Genomic DNA, 13848 nt, shown 5'->3' on the forward strand with positions numbered 1-13848 from the left:
GGTGGTTTATGGTCCTTCGGGTTTCCCTTAAATGCTTTTTGGGCATTCAGGGCATCACCAATGGTGTCTGCCATAATTTTGGCTGGCTGTTTTTCTTTACTCTGTTCCCTTTTTCCTTCCTCAGGGTCATAATACCACCATAAAGGTGGTATTAAGAAGTTGATTTTGATTAGTTTGTGGCCCCGTCTGTAGCTTTTGGAGCTTATGTCTGATAACTGGGGTGGATTGACTAATGAAATGCTACGCCATGAATATTTTGCCTTCGGGAGAGGAAGGGTCCGGATTAGTTTGTTTGTTTGTTTGTTTCTTTCTTTCCTTCTTTCTTTCTTTCCTTCTTTCTTTCTCTCTCTCTCTCTTTCTTTCTCTCTCTCTCTCTTTCTTTCTTTCTTTCTTTCTTTCTTTCTTTCTTTCTTTCTTTCTTTCTCTCTCTCTCTCTTTCTTTCTTTCTTCTTCCTTTTTTTTTTTTTTTTTTTTTTTTTTGATGGAGTCTCACTGTCACCCAGGCTGGAGTGCAGTGGCACAATCTTGGTTCACTGCAAGCTCCACCTCCCAGGTTCACACCATTCTCCTGCCTCAGCCTCCCTAGTAGCTGGGACTACAGGTGCCCGCCACCACGCCCAGCTAATTTTTTGTATTTTTAGTAGAGACGAGGTTTCACTGTGTTAGCCAGGATGTTCTTGATCTCCTGACCTCGTGATCCGTCCACCTCAGCCTCCCAAAGTGCTGAGATTACAGGCGTAAGCCACTGTGCCCGGTCCAGATTAGTATATTTCTTAAAGCCTTCCTCCAGCCTCCCGTAAAACATGGCTGGATTTTCCTTCTTGCTTTGTGTAACCTCTCTTACTTTATAATAATATACTGGCTTAGTTATTCCCTTTCTCATTCCTCCAAGGAGAGCCTCAAGAAATTTAGCCTGGTCATTCATTCCCATGGGGGTGCTATAGTCCCAATTAGCATCAGTAGTGGGAACTGTATCTGGGCTCCAGTGATTGTCCTGAGGGTTTAGAGTGAATAATTCATCCACTTCTTGGGTGGAGGCGGGGGAGTGGCCTCAAAGATTTGTTCCTTTTCTGAGGGAATGCAACAGGTTCTAAAATGAATTGAACATCTCTCCATGAGAGTTCAAAGGCTCAGTTCAAAGTCTGGAACCCATCTGGACATTTCCTAGGATTCTCAGAATAGCTTTCCCTTACATTGTTGTATATCAGTTATAGAGAAGGGGGCCTGCACCAGGACGGGCCCCTTGGTTCCTGCTACTTCCCAAGGGGTAGCAGAGATAGAGGGAGAGTTGAATAAGATGTTACCCTCCAAGTGTGAGGGGAACTTAGTAGGGTCCCCAGTGTTTGCTCCTGGGTTTAGCCTCAGCAGCACTTGGCAAGGGGCTACATGGGGGCAGTTGTTGTTCACCCTGAGAGACAGGTGGTCCTTGTAAAATGGGGTCATCTGTAATATCTAGCTTTGCCTTAGAACCTTCCTTTAGGGGGTGGGTTCTGGGAGTTTTGCAGATTGTTAGGTTTTGGTATAGGGTCATGAAAGCCTGTATATATGGGATTTCTGACCATTTGCCCTGCCTCTTGCAAAATAGGTCTAATTGCAGGATGGTGTCATAATGAAGGCTACCGTTGACTGCCCATTGTTCTTGGCTGGGCAGTTCATAATGGGGCCAGATAGTATTGCAGAAAAAATATATATATTTTTCTCTTTAGATTGTCAGGGTCAAATTGCTTCCAGTGGCGGAGGATGCATCAAGCGAGGAATCAGGTGGAATAGATTCAGAGTTGTCCATAGTGGCCTGGAAAAGAGAAGAGGACTTTGAAAAATGGAGGGTTTATCAAGTGACCCAAATTTTACCTGGGTCATCCCCCCTGGAAAAATTCTGGGCCCTGACTGGGGTCCTCAAGGGTGCCCTAACCCTGACTTAGTCCATCAGATGTCTCTGACCTTCGATGGGTGCTGGCACCACTTTGGATTGTTTTCCTTCACCACTGATGACGTACTATGAACTTTCCTCAAGGCTTTTCTATCCCACTTAAAGCAACCCTTTAACTCTAAATTGAAGCAATAAACTCATTCATCAGTTCCTGCATAAATGCCTTTTCTCATGACTGTCCCCAACCCATGACTCACATGCACCACCTACAACATGCCTGGACCTTCTGACTTGTCCTAAACATCTCTCGCTTTAAACAACTAGTTGTACGATCTTTTTTGCATAGGTAGGTGGGTTTTCTGTCCTTTGCCAGTCAAGTAGAGGAAGGGAAGAATTTAGGATAAGAAAAGAAGGTTCAGGTTGCCTGAAACATGTGTGAGTTCGCCCTGGACAAGCTGCCACTGCCAGCTGCATCACACATAAGGACCAGGGACTATAACCAGAAAGGGTAGAAAATAGTCTGTTCATTTTTTGGGCAGGGAAGTCATCCTTGTTCACTCCTTGGCCTTCAGACAGCACCGGATAGCGGCCCCGGCCAGTTGCCCTCACTTACCAGGGAGCTACTAGGAAATAGCTGTTGAAACACTGAAAAAGGAAAAAACAATGAACTCAGAAAAAGGGAAAAAGGAATAGACTTCAGAAAAAGGAAAAAAAAAAAAAAGGGAAAGAACTCAGGTCCCCCACCTGAATTGGGTGGTGGTCGGGGACTTCCACATGGAAACTTTTCTGTTTCAACAGAGAGTGGCCCTGGCCAGCAACTCGCAGTTGCCTCTGTGCTTAGGTGCTGTCCATCAAGCATCCTGAGTTGGAAAGGAAAAGAGGGAGAGAAAAAGAAAGATTGCCCTGTATGCAGCAGAGAAGAAAAGGGGAAAGGAGAAAAATAAATTCCAAACTTTGGGCTTATTTCCTGGTTGGCTCTCCAAAATATGTTACCGGTAAAGGGTCTTGACTGCAAGTTGTTGTTTCTTTGCCTTTTCAACAAAGAATTGGACAAAATGCACAGCAAAACAAGGAAGGAATAAGCAATAAAAGCAGAGATTTATTGAAAATGAAAGTACATTCTACAAGGTGGGAGCAGGCCCAAGCAGTGGCTCAAGAGCCCCAGTTACAGAATCTTCTGGGGTTGAAATGCCCCCTAGAGGTTTCCCATTGGCCACTGGTGTCCGCCCCATGCAAATGAAGTGGTAGCCCTCAATCAGTCTGATTGGTTGCAGAAAGCAACCATCAGAGGCTAACATGAAGTTACAAAGTTACACTCCTACGCAAACATCTGATTGGTTGTGGAAAGCAACCAATCAGAGGTACTTTAATATTTCCATCTGCCGTGCAGAAGGGGTGGCGGGGTTGCAAAGTGAGCGGCATCTGGTCCTTTTGTTACTTAAGTGTGAAAATTTGGGATTTTCCTTTCAATTTAGTTCTAGGAAGTCAGTCAATTTAGTTCTAGGAAATTGGTCTTAGATTCCCTGCCTCCAGATCCTATTCTTCTGCCTCAAACTTAGGCACCATATCTGCATTCTTATTACAGCTAGGAGAATATGAATGACATATTAGAAATGTACAGTGGTTTCTTCTAGATAAAATATTGATGGGTTTATGTGAAAAAAAAGGTCAACAGGGCTTGATACATGACAGAAATCAGGGATTTTAAACTCCATGAGCACCCCTCAGCTGGAGGCAAGGAGTGGAGTTGGAGACAGGATGTAAGGTGGGCAAACACCTCTCTTAGAAGTGTCTCTGCAGACTGAGCTCCAGGACAACTGTGATGAGGATTGTAGCAGCTACTGAGTAGGAGGGATGCAAGGGTGACACCTCAGAACAAGAGGAAGGAAAGATCTACGAGCAGCTGTGTGGGAGGTCCAGGGCACAGGCATCAACACCATACTAAGGGCTCAGCAGTGGCTGAAAAAGGAAAAAAAAAAAAAATAAAAATAAAAATAAAGAACTCAGAAAAAGGAAAAAAGGAATAGGATTCAGAAAGAGGAAAAAAAAAAGGGGGGGGAAGGTCTCAGGCTCCTCACCTGAACTGGGTGGTGGTGGTCAGGGGCTTCCACATGGAGACCTTTCAGTTCCACCAGAGCAGTGACTGGGGATCAACCTCTGTTTAGAGTCAGTTTCTTCTCTGAAGTTGCAGGGGGTGGTGCTGGAAAATAACCAGAGGAGGTCAGAAGAAATGTTAGCTGGAGGTTAGGGGGTCAAGGGTTGTTACCAGAAGCTCTTGAGCATGGTGGCAATGGAGGGTCTTCTCATCATTGGGTTAGGATTTCTTTCCAAAGAAATTAAAAGGAAGTCAAGCTATACTGTCTGGCCCCCAGCGTACAGGCTTCACTGAAAACCAAAACACCTCCCAGCCGATGGGAACTTCCTCTGGTCTGGCCCACTCTTCCCAGAATGCTGGAAATCATTGAACTGGTTCAAAATTGGAGGCTCAGATACCAGACCCTGCGTTTAACAGCTTGCAAGCAGACAGTGTGCAGAATGCCTTATCTTGGAATAAATAGTTCTTGATGTATCTCCTATCATTTAAAGATGAGGAAATTAAATGCAAACCAGTAGGGAGCCTATGAAGTAATGCTATAGCATAAAGAAAAAAATAGAAGGAAATACTGTTTTTAAAATACTATCGCAATAAACAGAAGAAACTATTCACCAGCATGTGCCTTGCGCTCTCAGGGCTCAAGGAAACATGGATAAATGACAGGAAAGATGAATGATAAGAAATTTGAGCTGAGAAGAGAACGGATTGAGATAAAGCAGAAATTATAAAGAAATTAGATGAGGAAAGAATTTCAGGTAAGTAAACAAGCTCTAATGAATTTAAAAATTCATTCAAAGCAGAATTATTCTATGAAAATCAAATCAGGAACATGGAAGATATATTTGAAAAGTGCTTCCTGAATGCAAAGGAATGAGACCAGAATATGGTTTTATTTTTGAACGTGGCCACTAGAAAAATATTTGTTCAAATGTGTTGACTTTAAAAATACATTTTATTGATTTTCTTCTCATTACAAATGAGTACATGTTCACGGCTCAAGTATGAAGAAGAAAAGTTTTCACTTTCTACTATCATATTTCATATATCCATTGAGTCTTTTTCCTATGCATGTAACTATTTGACTACAGGATCTTTGCACAGAATACATATATATATGTAAACATGCACACACATATAAACATACATACATATTTGTATTTCTTTTATAAAATTGAATAATAACTCACAGAAAATAAAGCCGAGATGAACAGTTTCTATAGCGAGAAAGAAAAATAAGACCTGGCTCATGTGGCAAAAGACCCATCTCACTTCATGTCCTTCTTATCTCTAGCTTTTTCAGGTCAGGGATAGTTTTATCAGAGGCTGCCTATCCCAGTGTTGCCACTCCAAAGTAGTGATACAGAATGGCTGGGCTCCTGGCGAAGCCCCACCCTTAAACCTGGAATGGCGGCCCTAAGTGAAAACACCTGATCCTGTTTTTCCACCCACATGTTGCTTTTTGGTCTGCCACGCCCCTATCCTGTGCCCATAAAAGAGACTTCAGCAGGCAGAGCAACACAAACGGATGATGCAAATGATTGGGGATGCGAGCGGCTGAGCATTAGGGATACAAGCTGCTGAACATTGGGGATACCAGTGGCCGAGTGTTGGGGACTCAGGATAGAAGCGGCTAACTTCAGATGGTGTGGCCCCGGGGAAGGATCATCTTCTTTCCACACCATAGCCTTTCCCACTCCCATCCCACTGAGAGCCATTATCCAATAAAATCCTCCACATACACTACCCTACCCTTCAATACGTTCATGGGACCTAAGTTTTCTTAGACGCCGGACAAGAACCCAGGCGCCAAGAGGGCAGAGGCTCGAACGCTGCTGCGGGCCACACAGCGCCTGCTCCCGCCAGCGAGGAGCGACTGGCCAGATTCAGCGTTTGTTACCTCCAGTTCCCGCAGTCTCTGGCTCTCGCGCTTCTTCTCGTGGGGCGTGGCTAGCGGCGGCCTGACTGAAAGGAGCCACCCCAGTTTCCGCCCACCAAGGAGGCCGAGGGAACAATCCCATCTCATCTGGAGGCCCGTCCGGGATGCAGCAGACGGTTAGTTAACATGCGGACTTGTCGGATCTGCCTTTTTTTTTTTTTTTTTTTTTTCAAGACCCTGCCACTTCTCTCTTTCCACCGGGTAAAAGGGATATTGGCTCTGTTTCCCTTTATGGCGGTCTAGCTGATCTGAAGTGGGGAAGGGATGAAAGGAACCCATTTCCACAGAGCAGAGGCTCTTCCTTCAACCGCACCCCACGGCCCTTCTGCCCTTTAAGTTGTTTTTCTGTTTTTCTAAGGCAGAGGGTTCTCTTGCCACCTCAGCACTCTGCTTACGATAGGAAAACGACAGAGGCGCAACCCTTGGTGGTTGGTAGCTGTACATTTGCCAACGCCCGTGGGACTTAATCTAAGTGAATCTCTGCGGCCCTTCAAATACCGTTTTTTAATCTCAAACTTGATTCCAAGCTTCAGGTTGAGGTCCTGGGAAGGAAAATGAGATCTGAGGGATCCAAAGCCAGGTAACAGGCGCAATGTAAATGGGCGGGATCAATTCCTGCCAAGGAAAACCCTGCTTCATGGACGGAGGCCATGCTCCATGGCATAGGTGAGGCTCAGGGAACTCAAAGGTTGCTGACAGCAGGGAAGATAGGGCATATGTGGATAAGAGTGGGTACTCCCACCCCCTAGGCCCCCCTGCTTCGTGGGTGCAAGCCGCTTTGGCACCCATGGGTGGCACCTGCCAAGGTCACTGGGACTCGGAGATAAAGCTAGAAAAGAAAAGAGGGGAACACCCTCTTTCTTTCTCCCTCACACCCCAAGTTTTTGCCGAAAGAACGAAGGGAATGAGGAATACCCCAAATTCCCTGCCTTTCCGAATGGGCGACCAACAAACTTTATCATCTCCAGTTTATACTCAGAAACAGACGCTGGGTCTAGATGGTACTTTAGAGGATCTCCTGAAAGTGGCCACCTTGGTCTTTTAGATCTAAGAAACAGGCAGAAGCTTTAGTGACCACAGTGCAAGCCCACGAACCCCAGAATTCCTAACGTTCACCTGTTAACCACTACAGATGTGGCAAGAACCGTTCTCTCTCTCAAAGTTTAACCGCTCCCATACAAGACTTAATTTTTTTCGCCAGGGTGAGACAGCTTGGGGTACAATGTCGTTAGTATATTTCACTTCTTATTTCTGTAATCTTTGGCACTAAATTCTTTCCTTGCATAGTACACAGGTTTGACCCATGCATACTTAACCTCGTAAAGCTTGTTTTTTCTCTCGCCTGGAGGCCATCAAGGCTCCAAAAGGCAGGCAGCCAGAGCCTCGGACCATGGCTCCCTTTTGCCAGGGATCCTTAGGTAAATCTCTGGAAGGAATCTGATTGCCATTTTCCCCAAACAATGTCCCCTTTCAGCAGGAAGTAGCTAAGACCGGTCGTTGTCCATATTCTAACGGCAATTAGATGTGCCTCTTCAGAGGGGGATGATATAGAATGGCTGGGCTCCGGGCTCCCCATTGGACCCCATCCTTAAGCCTAGAACCACGACCCTAAGTGCAAACAACTGACCCCATTTCTTTGCCCAAATGTTGCTTTTCTGGCCTGCCATGCCCCTATCCTGTGCCCATAAAAAGACTTCAGCTGGCAGAGCAACACAGTGGCTGATGCAAGTAGTCAGTGCAAGCGGCTGGGGATGCAAGTGGCTGGGCGTCGGGGATCCAAGCTGCTGAATGTCAAGGATAGAAGTGGCTGAGTGTTGAGACTATAGATAGATATGGCTAACTTCAGAGGTGCGGCTTAGGGAAAGATCATCTTCTTCTGCACCATCCCCTTTCCAACTCCCATCCTGATGACAGTCATCACCCAATAAAATCCTCCGCATACACTACCCTTCACTCCATTTGCGTGACCTGATTTTTTCTGGACACTGGACAAGAACCCAGGTGCCGGGAGGACAGGGACTTGGACACTGCAGGGCAGCACAGAGCCTGCTCCCACCAGAGAGGAGCGACTGGCTGGTTCCAGCCTTCATTCCCTCCAGTTCCTGGACTTGCTTGCTTGCCTGCTCCCTCTTGCGGGGAGTGGCCAGAGGCCGACTGAGCGAAAGGAGCCACTCCAGTTTCTGCCCATGAAGGGGGTCAAGGCAACAATCCCATCTCAGTACAAGGAAGGAGGTCTTAGTATTCTTCACTCTTCAAGCCCACAATTTAAAAGTTGGCTCTGAGAGACAGAAAGGGAATTTATTCCAATAATTGCAGTAGAGGCTTATTTCTTTTCCTTCTGTAGAAAAGGTAGAAGAGAAAGCTTTTGAGTTGTGGCTGCTTTGGTGCAGAGTGGGCAGAGCCAGAGGAGCTGTGAGAATCTCCCAAGTATCACTAGTTATCACCCGGGACTGTCACGCCAACAGGCAAGCCTGGATCCAGCCTCTGTTTACCCTCACTCCTAGGCTTGGTGTTTTCATAACTGTGGGGTCTTCAAGCTTAACAAGGCTCTCAGTGCTGACAGGTCATTCTTCTCCATTCCCAAGTTATCTTTTTCTTCCAAAACTTACTGTGGTGATTTCAAATCCTATAGTTTTTTTATACTTCCAGCTATGTCTATAAAAACATGCTCACCCACGCTGGCCCACAGATATCTTATCCTCCTGCCTTGTTGTCGTAAGGGAGGGGGCATCCTTCTCAGATGTGTGTCTAATACCTGCATCTGTGCTCTGCGTGACATTTAATCCTCTGTATCTTCCACCCAACCCTTGACTGGCTTTTGTCTGTCCATATTTAAACATGCTTGAGATTTTCAAATCTTCATAAAAGTTTCTCTCTATTGCATGTCTTACTGTCCCCAAAGATCTGTTTTGAGAGTTATCTGCAATTGTTATCTTTACTTTCTCACTGTTTTCTTGTACTTCTACTCATTGAAATCTGACTTTTACTCCTCTCACTCCATAAAACTGCCCTTGTAAGGGTCATCCTACTTATAGCTCATGTTAAGGAACACTTCTAAGTCCTTAGGCAAGAAATCTCCTCTGGGCAGCATTTGACACCGTTGACAAGGTTCTCCTTATTGAAACACTTTTATCTTGGTGTCTGTGACACTGTGCTTTTTTGGTTTTTCTCCAACTTAATCAGATCAGATTGTTTCTTCTCAATTTCCTTTTTTTGTTGTTACTGTTTTCTTTCTGCCCAACCCTCAGATACTGGTGTTCTTAAGAGGGCTCCTTCTTTCTCACTCAACACATTTTCTCTCAGGTGATCTGTAACAACAAGCTATTTGCTGATGACTGCCATTTATTTGTTTAACAAGTATTTATTGAAATGGAAACAAATCATAGGAAGAATAAACAAATTCAAATGCTGGATCCTTGAAAAGATCAATAATATAAGTCAACTTCTTGTGAGTTTGACTACTTAAAAAGAAAGAATGAGAGTAAAAATATATAAAATTGAAAATAAGAAAGGAGATATTTTCACAGATACAGAAAAAATTAAAATGTTCGTAAAAACCCTACATCCAACTCCTATGGCAATACATCTAAAATCCTAGAAAAAGGGATTATTTCTTAACAAAACATAATTCACCAAATTGTACTCAAGAAGTAGGAAGTTTGAATAGATCAATTTTCAGTAAGAGTTTGGAAAAATTAGAGGAACCATTGGAAAAGGGACTGAGAGAATAATATTCCTATTTACTAATTTAGTTTTTTGGCAAGGGAAAGGGGAGGATGAAGGCTAGTAGAAAGTGGGTTGTGGTCAATAAACCTAACAGAGGAAGTGATCAGAGAAAGACGGCTGAGAGTTTCCCTGTTCAGCATGTAGACTTTTTTCTTAAAACTCCTGGTACCGCCCTAAAGCAGGTGTCTATAAATTATGAACAAGTGGCCAAATCCAGCCCACCATCTTTTTTATAAAGGTTTTTTGATACACAACAACACCCATTTGTTTAAGTGTTGTCTATGGCTGCTTTGGTGATACAATTTCAGAACTGAGTAGTTACAGCAGAGACCAGATCGCTCATAAGACCTAAAATATTTGCTCTCTGGATCGTCACAGGAAAAGATTGCTGACTCCTGCCCTAGACCTCATCTCTATCCGCTTCTATGTCTGGTGACATAGAAGGTTGTGTAGGACATTTTCGTCAGAGAATATACCTCCCATTCTTACAGAGGAAGAAGAAGGGTGGTTGCCTAACTCTGTTGGGATGTGGGGGGAGGGGGTGGACATTTAGGAGTTTATTTCTTTTATATGCTTTTATATAGCACTGCCCCACAATCTTTGGCTGGACCTAGTGCCATTAATTTGTTAGTTTTCCAAGGTCCTCAAGTTGGTGATGAATATGCTACTCCGTGAGTGCCTTGGTTTGACTATCCTCAGCTTTTGAGTCACTTTCCATTTCTTCCTTCAGTCTTTGCCTTCATATATTGTAGCTTGGATTTAGGGAAGTTTCTTACTTTTACTCAGCTGGGGTTTGTGTTTCTTGTTTCTGTTTCTCTTTCTGTTTGTTTACTTAAGGTGATATAATTATCTTAAAGTCCAAATGAAAGTATAAATTCCTAAGAAGAGAAAATAAGATAAACATCTCAGGACGTGGTAAGAGCAAAGTATGATTGGTATGAACTTAATGATATGGAATCCATTCAAAATGCATCACAGAAACAAAAGAATGACTATAGTAAAGTGTCTCAGTATATGAGATCATTTAATATATGATTTGATCAAGGCTTTTTGTTGCAGACAACAGAATTTACTCTAGCTAATTCAAATGAAGGGGATCTACTAGGTGGGTTAGGTAGCTTTCTAGATGAAAGAACCATGCTTGGACGTTATGCAGCCAAGAAGAGGGTTCACCATACATGAGACATTTCAAACGGAAGTAGCATTGCTGCTACTCTTATTGCTTGGGATTTATGATATAAGAACTTGAGAAATCCCCTCACAGCCACCCCAACAGAACAAAATATTTCTTTCTTTCTTTTTTCTTTTCTTTTTTTTTTTTTTTTCTTTTTTGAGACAGAGTCTTGCCCTGTCACCCCGGCTGGAGTACAGTAGCGCAATCTTGGCTCACTGCAACCTCTGCCTCCCAGGTTCAAATGATTCTCCTGCCTCAGCCTCCTGAGTAGCTGGGATTACAGGCACCCACCACCATGCCCAGGTAATTTTTGTATTTTTAGTAGAGATGGGGTTTCACCATGTTGGCCAGGCTGGTCTCGAACTCCTGATCTCGTGATCCACCCACTTCGGCCTCCCAAAGTGCTAAGATTACAGGCGTGAGCCACCGTCCCTGGTTCAAAATCTTTCCTTCTTTCTTTCTTTCTTTCTTTCTTTCTTTCTTTCTTTCTTTCTTTCTTTCTTTCTTTCTTTCTTTCTTTCTTTCTCCTTCCTTCCTTCCTTCCTTCCTTCCTTCCTTCCTTCCTTCCTTCCTTCCTTCCTTCCTTCCTTTCTTTCTTTCTTTCTTTCTTTCTTTCTTTCTTTCTTTCTTTCTTTCTTTCTTTCTTTCTTTCTTTCTTTCTCTTCTTTTTCTTCTTTCTCTCCTTCCTTCCTTCCTTCCTTCCTTCCTTCCTTCCTTCCTTCCTTCCTTCCTTCCTTCCTTTCTTTCTTTCTTTTTTTCTTTCTTTTTCTTTCTCTCTTTCTTTTCTTTCTTTTCTTTCTTCTTTTTCGGAGTCTCGCTCTGTCACCCAGACTGGAGTGCAATGGCATGATCTTGGCTCACTGCAACCTCTGCCTCCTGGATTCAAGTGATTCTCCTGCCTAAGCCTCCCGAATAGCTGGGATTACAGGCACCCGCCATCATGCCTGGCAAATTTTTTTGTATTTTTGTAGAGATAAGGTTTTACCATGTTGGTCAGGCTGGTCTTGAACTCCTAACCTCAGGTGATCCACCTGCCTTGGCCTCCCAAAGTGCCGGGATTACAGGTGTGAGCCACCATGCCCAGACAATTTCACTGTGCTTTCTAAGAGAATAAACATTTTTTTGTACAACTACTTATCATATTGACCTCTCTGCTCTAAGCCTTGCTTGGGTGTGCCTGTTTGCTGGCATCCTCATCTCATATGTAACAATAGTACAACTGGATCTAAGAATGCTGGATGTTTGCCTTTAGCCTCAGACTGTATAAGAAGGCAAACTAGAAGGGAGTGGCAGCTGAATGAGCCAGATCACAATATCTTCCGCAACGACCAAGGTAGCACGGCAGCACTTCTGAAAGAAAATAGCACTGGACTTCATCCCATGTGGGTAAAAAATCCAGACAAAAAAAGGTGAAAAGATAGGATACAATTAGAAAAACAATCTACATGTATTTGAGACTTACATAGAACCATCTTAGCAATATAATTCCTAGAAACAGATCTTAAATGATTTTTTGAAGAGACAAAGTCTAGAAACTATAGAAGGAAATATGTTTGACTATGTAAAAGTGAAAGTTTTGATTTTAAAAAAAGGATCCAAACTAGTGTCACTTAGACCTGTTTGTAAATTTGTAGAGCTGTCCAGTCTGCCATGTGCTACCAACCCATTCCTAGGCAAGTACAGAAACTGAGAATAAGCATTTATGGACTTTTATAGATATTTGATATTGCTATGACATCCAAGTGTGTGATTTTGTATTTTACAAAACAATGATTTGCTATAGATTGGAAATATTGTCCAGTACTGGGCCTTTGCCACAGAGAACTTAAGAAACACTTCCATAAGGAAAGTATATATACATGGGTGAACTCTGGAACAAAGTTACTTGCAATACAGCTGACAAAGTATTAAACTCTATAGTATACAGAAAATATACAAGTTGACATGAAAAATTTTTTAAAGTACCAAGAAATAAATGGATTCAGAGAAGAAAGTCAAATGTTCAATAAAGTCGTATGTCATTTGAGCTCATGAACAGTTGACCGTATGTTTCCACTCTTTAGACTTATAAAAATTGAAAAGAGCTATAATACATATTGCTAATGCAGATATAGGAAATTCCTTATACATTGCCAGTGGAACTATGAATTGTTATAGCCGTTTTAGGAAGCAATCTGGCAGCATCCATTAAAATAAAAATAAATTGAACATACTCTTTGACTCAGCAGTACTCTTCCTGTGAATCGATCCTATCAAAATAAAAACACTCATAAGTAAGCACATCTCCTCAAACATGTTTATTGCAGCCTCCATTTGTAGTTGCAAAAATTTAGAAACAAAGTGAATGCCAGTAATAGGGGAATGGCTGAATAGATTGTGGTCCATTCACCCCAGGGAACCTTATGTGGCTATTAAAAAGAATGAATTAGAATTATACCAATTACCTTGGCAGGATTTTTATGAGGTATCCTTGAGAGAGTAAAAGAAGATGCAGAAAATGTTTCATATACTATCATTTATATGAAATCATAAATGACAAAACCCTGTTCATGTATATCTTTTATCGGTATATTTTGAAATATAATTGTGAACATTGAGAAAAATAAGAAAAATAAATACTAGATCATTAACATGGGTTATTGTGGGTGTGTCAGTGAAGATGTGGGTGAACCTGACAAGTGGAGAGAAGAAAAAATAGACAGTATTATAAATCACATCATGTATGATATGATTCAATTCATGTAAAAGTGTCCATTTTGTATATGTACATAAAACACTTTTTAAGACAATCTTTATAAAAGATGAGCTAGCTTTGTATCTGCCAACTTGTAGAGATAGCTACAATAATGTGACAATACAATAATATGCCAATAAAGAAAACAATCAAAAAAATCAAACGGAAAAACATCAATATCTTGGTAGAAAAATATTCAAAGGGCATATATTGTGATTCAATAAGAGATAGATATAAAATCACCAATTGCCATGTGAAAAATATTCAACCTGATTAAAAATCAAAGAAATGCAAGTAAAAATATGATCAGATG

The 13848-nt window shown here is 42.4% G+C and overlaps 1 protein-coding gene and 1 long non-coding RNA gene across 2 annotated transcripts in view; one reads left to right on the plus strand and one right to left on the minus strand.

Annotated features, from left to right (window-relative positions):
• LOC126939902 (protoheme IX farnesyltransferase, mitochondrial) overlaps nt 1–13848 on the minus strand; it is a 558222-nt gene that overhangs the window by 259538 nt on the left and 284836 nt on the right. The gene's annotated exons all lie outside the window — the stretch shown is intronic.
• The window catches only part of LOC126939904 (uncharacterized), a 39490-nt gene continuing 31574 nt past the window's right edge, over nt 5933–13848 (plus strand). The window contains exon 1 of the long non-coding RNA XR_007720486.1: nt 5933–6017. This is a non-coding gene — a long non-coding RNA (uncharacterized LOC126939904). The remainder of the gene's footprint in view (nt 6018–13848) is intronic.

Source organism: Macaca thibetana, chromosome 16 (assembly GCF_024542745.1).
Source record: "Macaca thibetana thibetana isolate TM-01 chromosome 16, ASM2454274v1, whole genome shotgun sequence".
NCBI lineage: Eukaryota > Metazoa > Chordata > Mammalia > Primates > Cercopithecidae > Macaca > Macaca thibetana.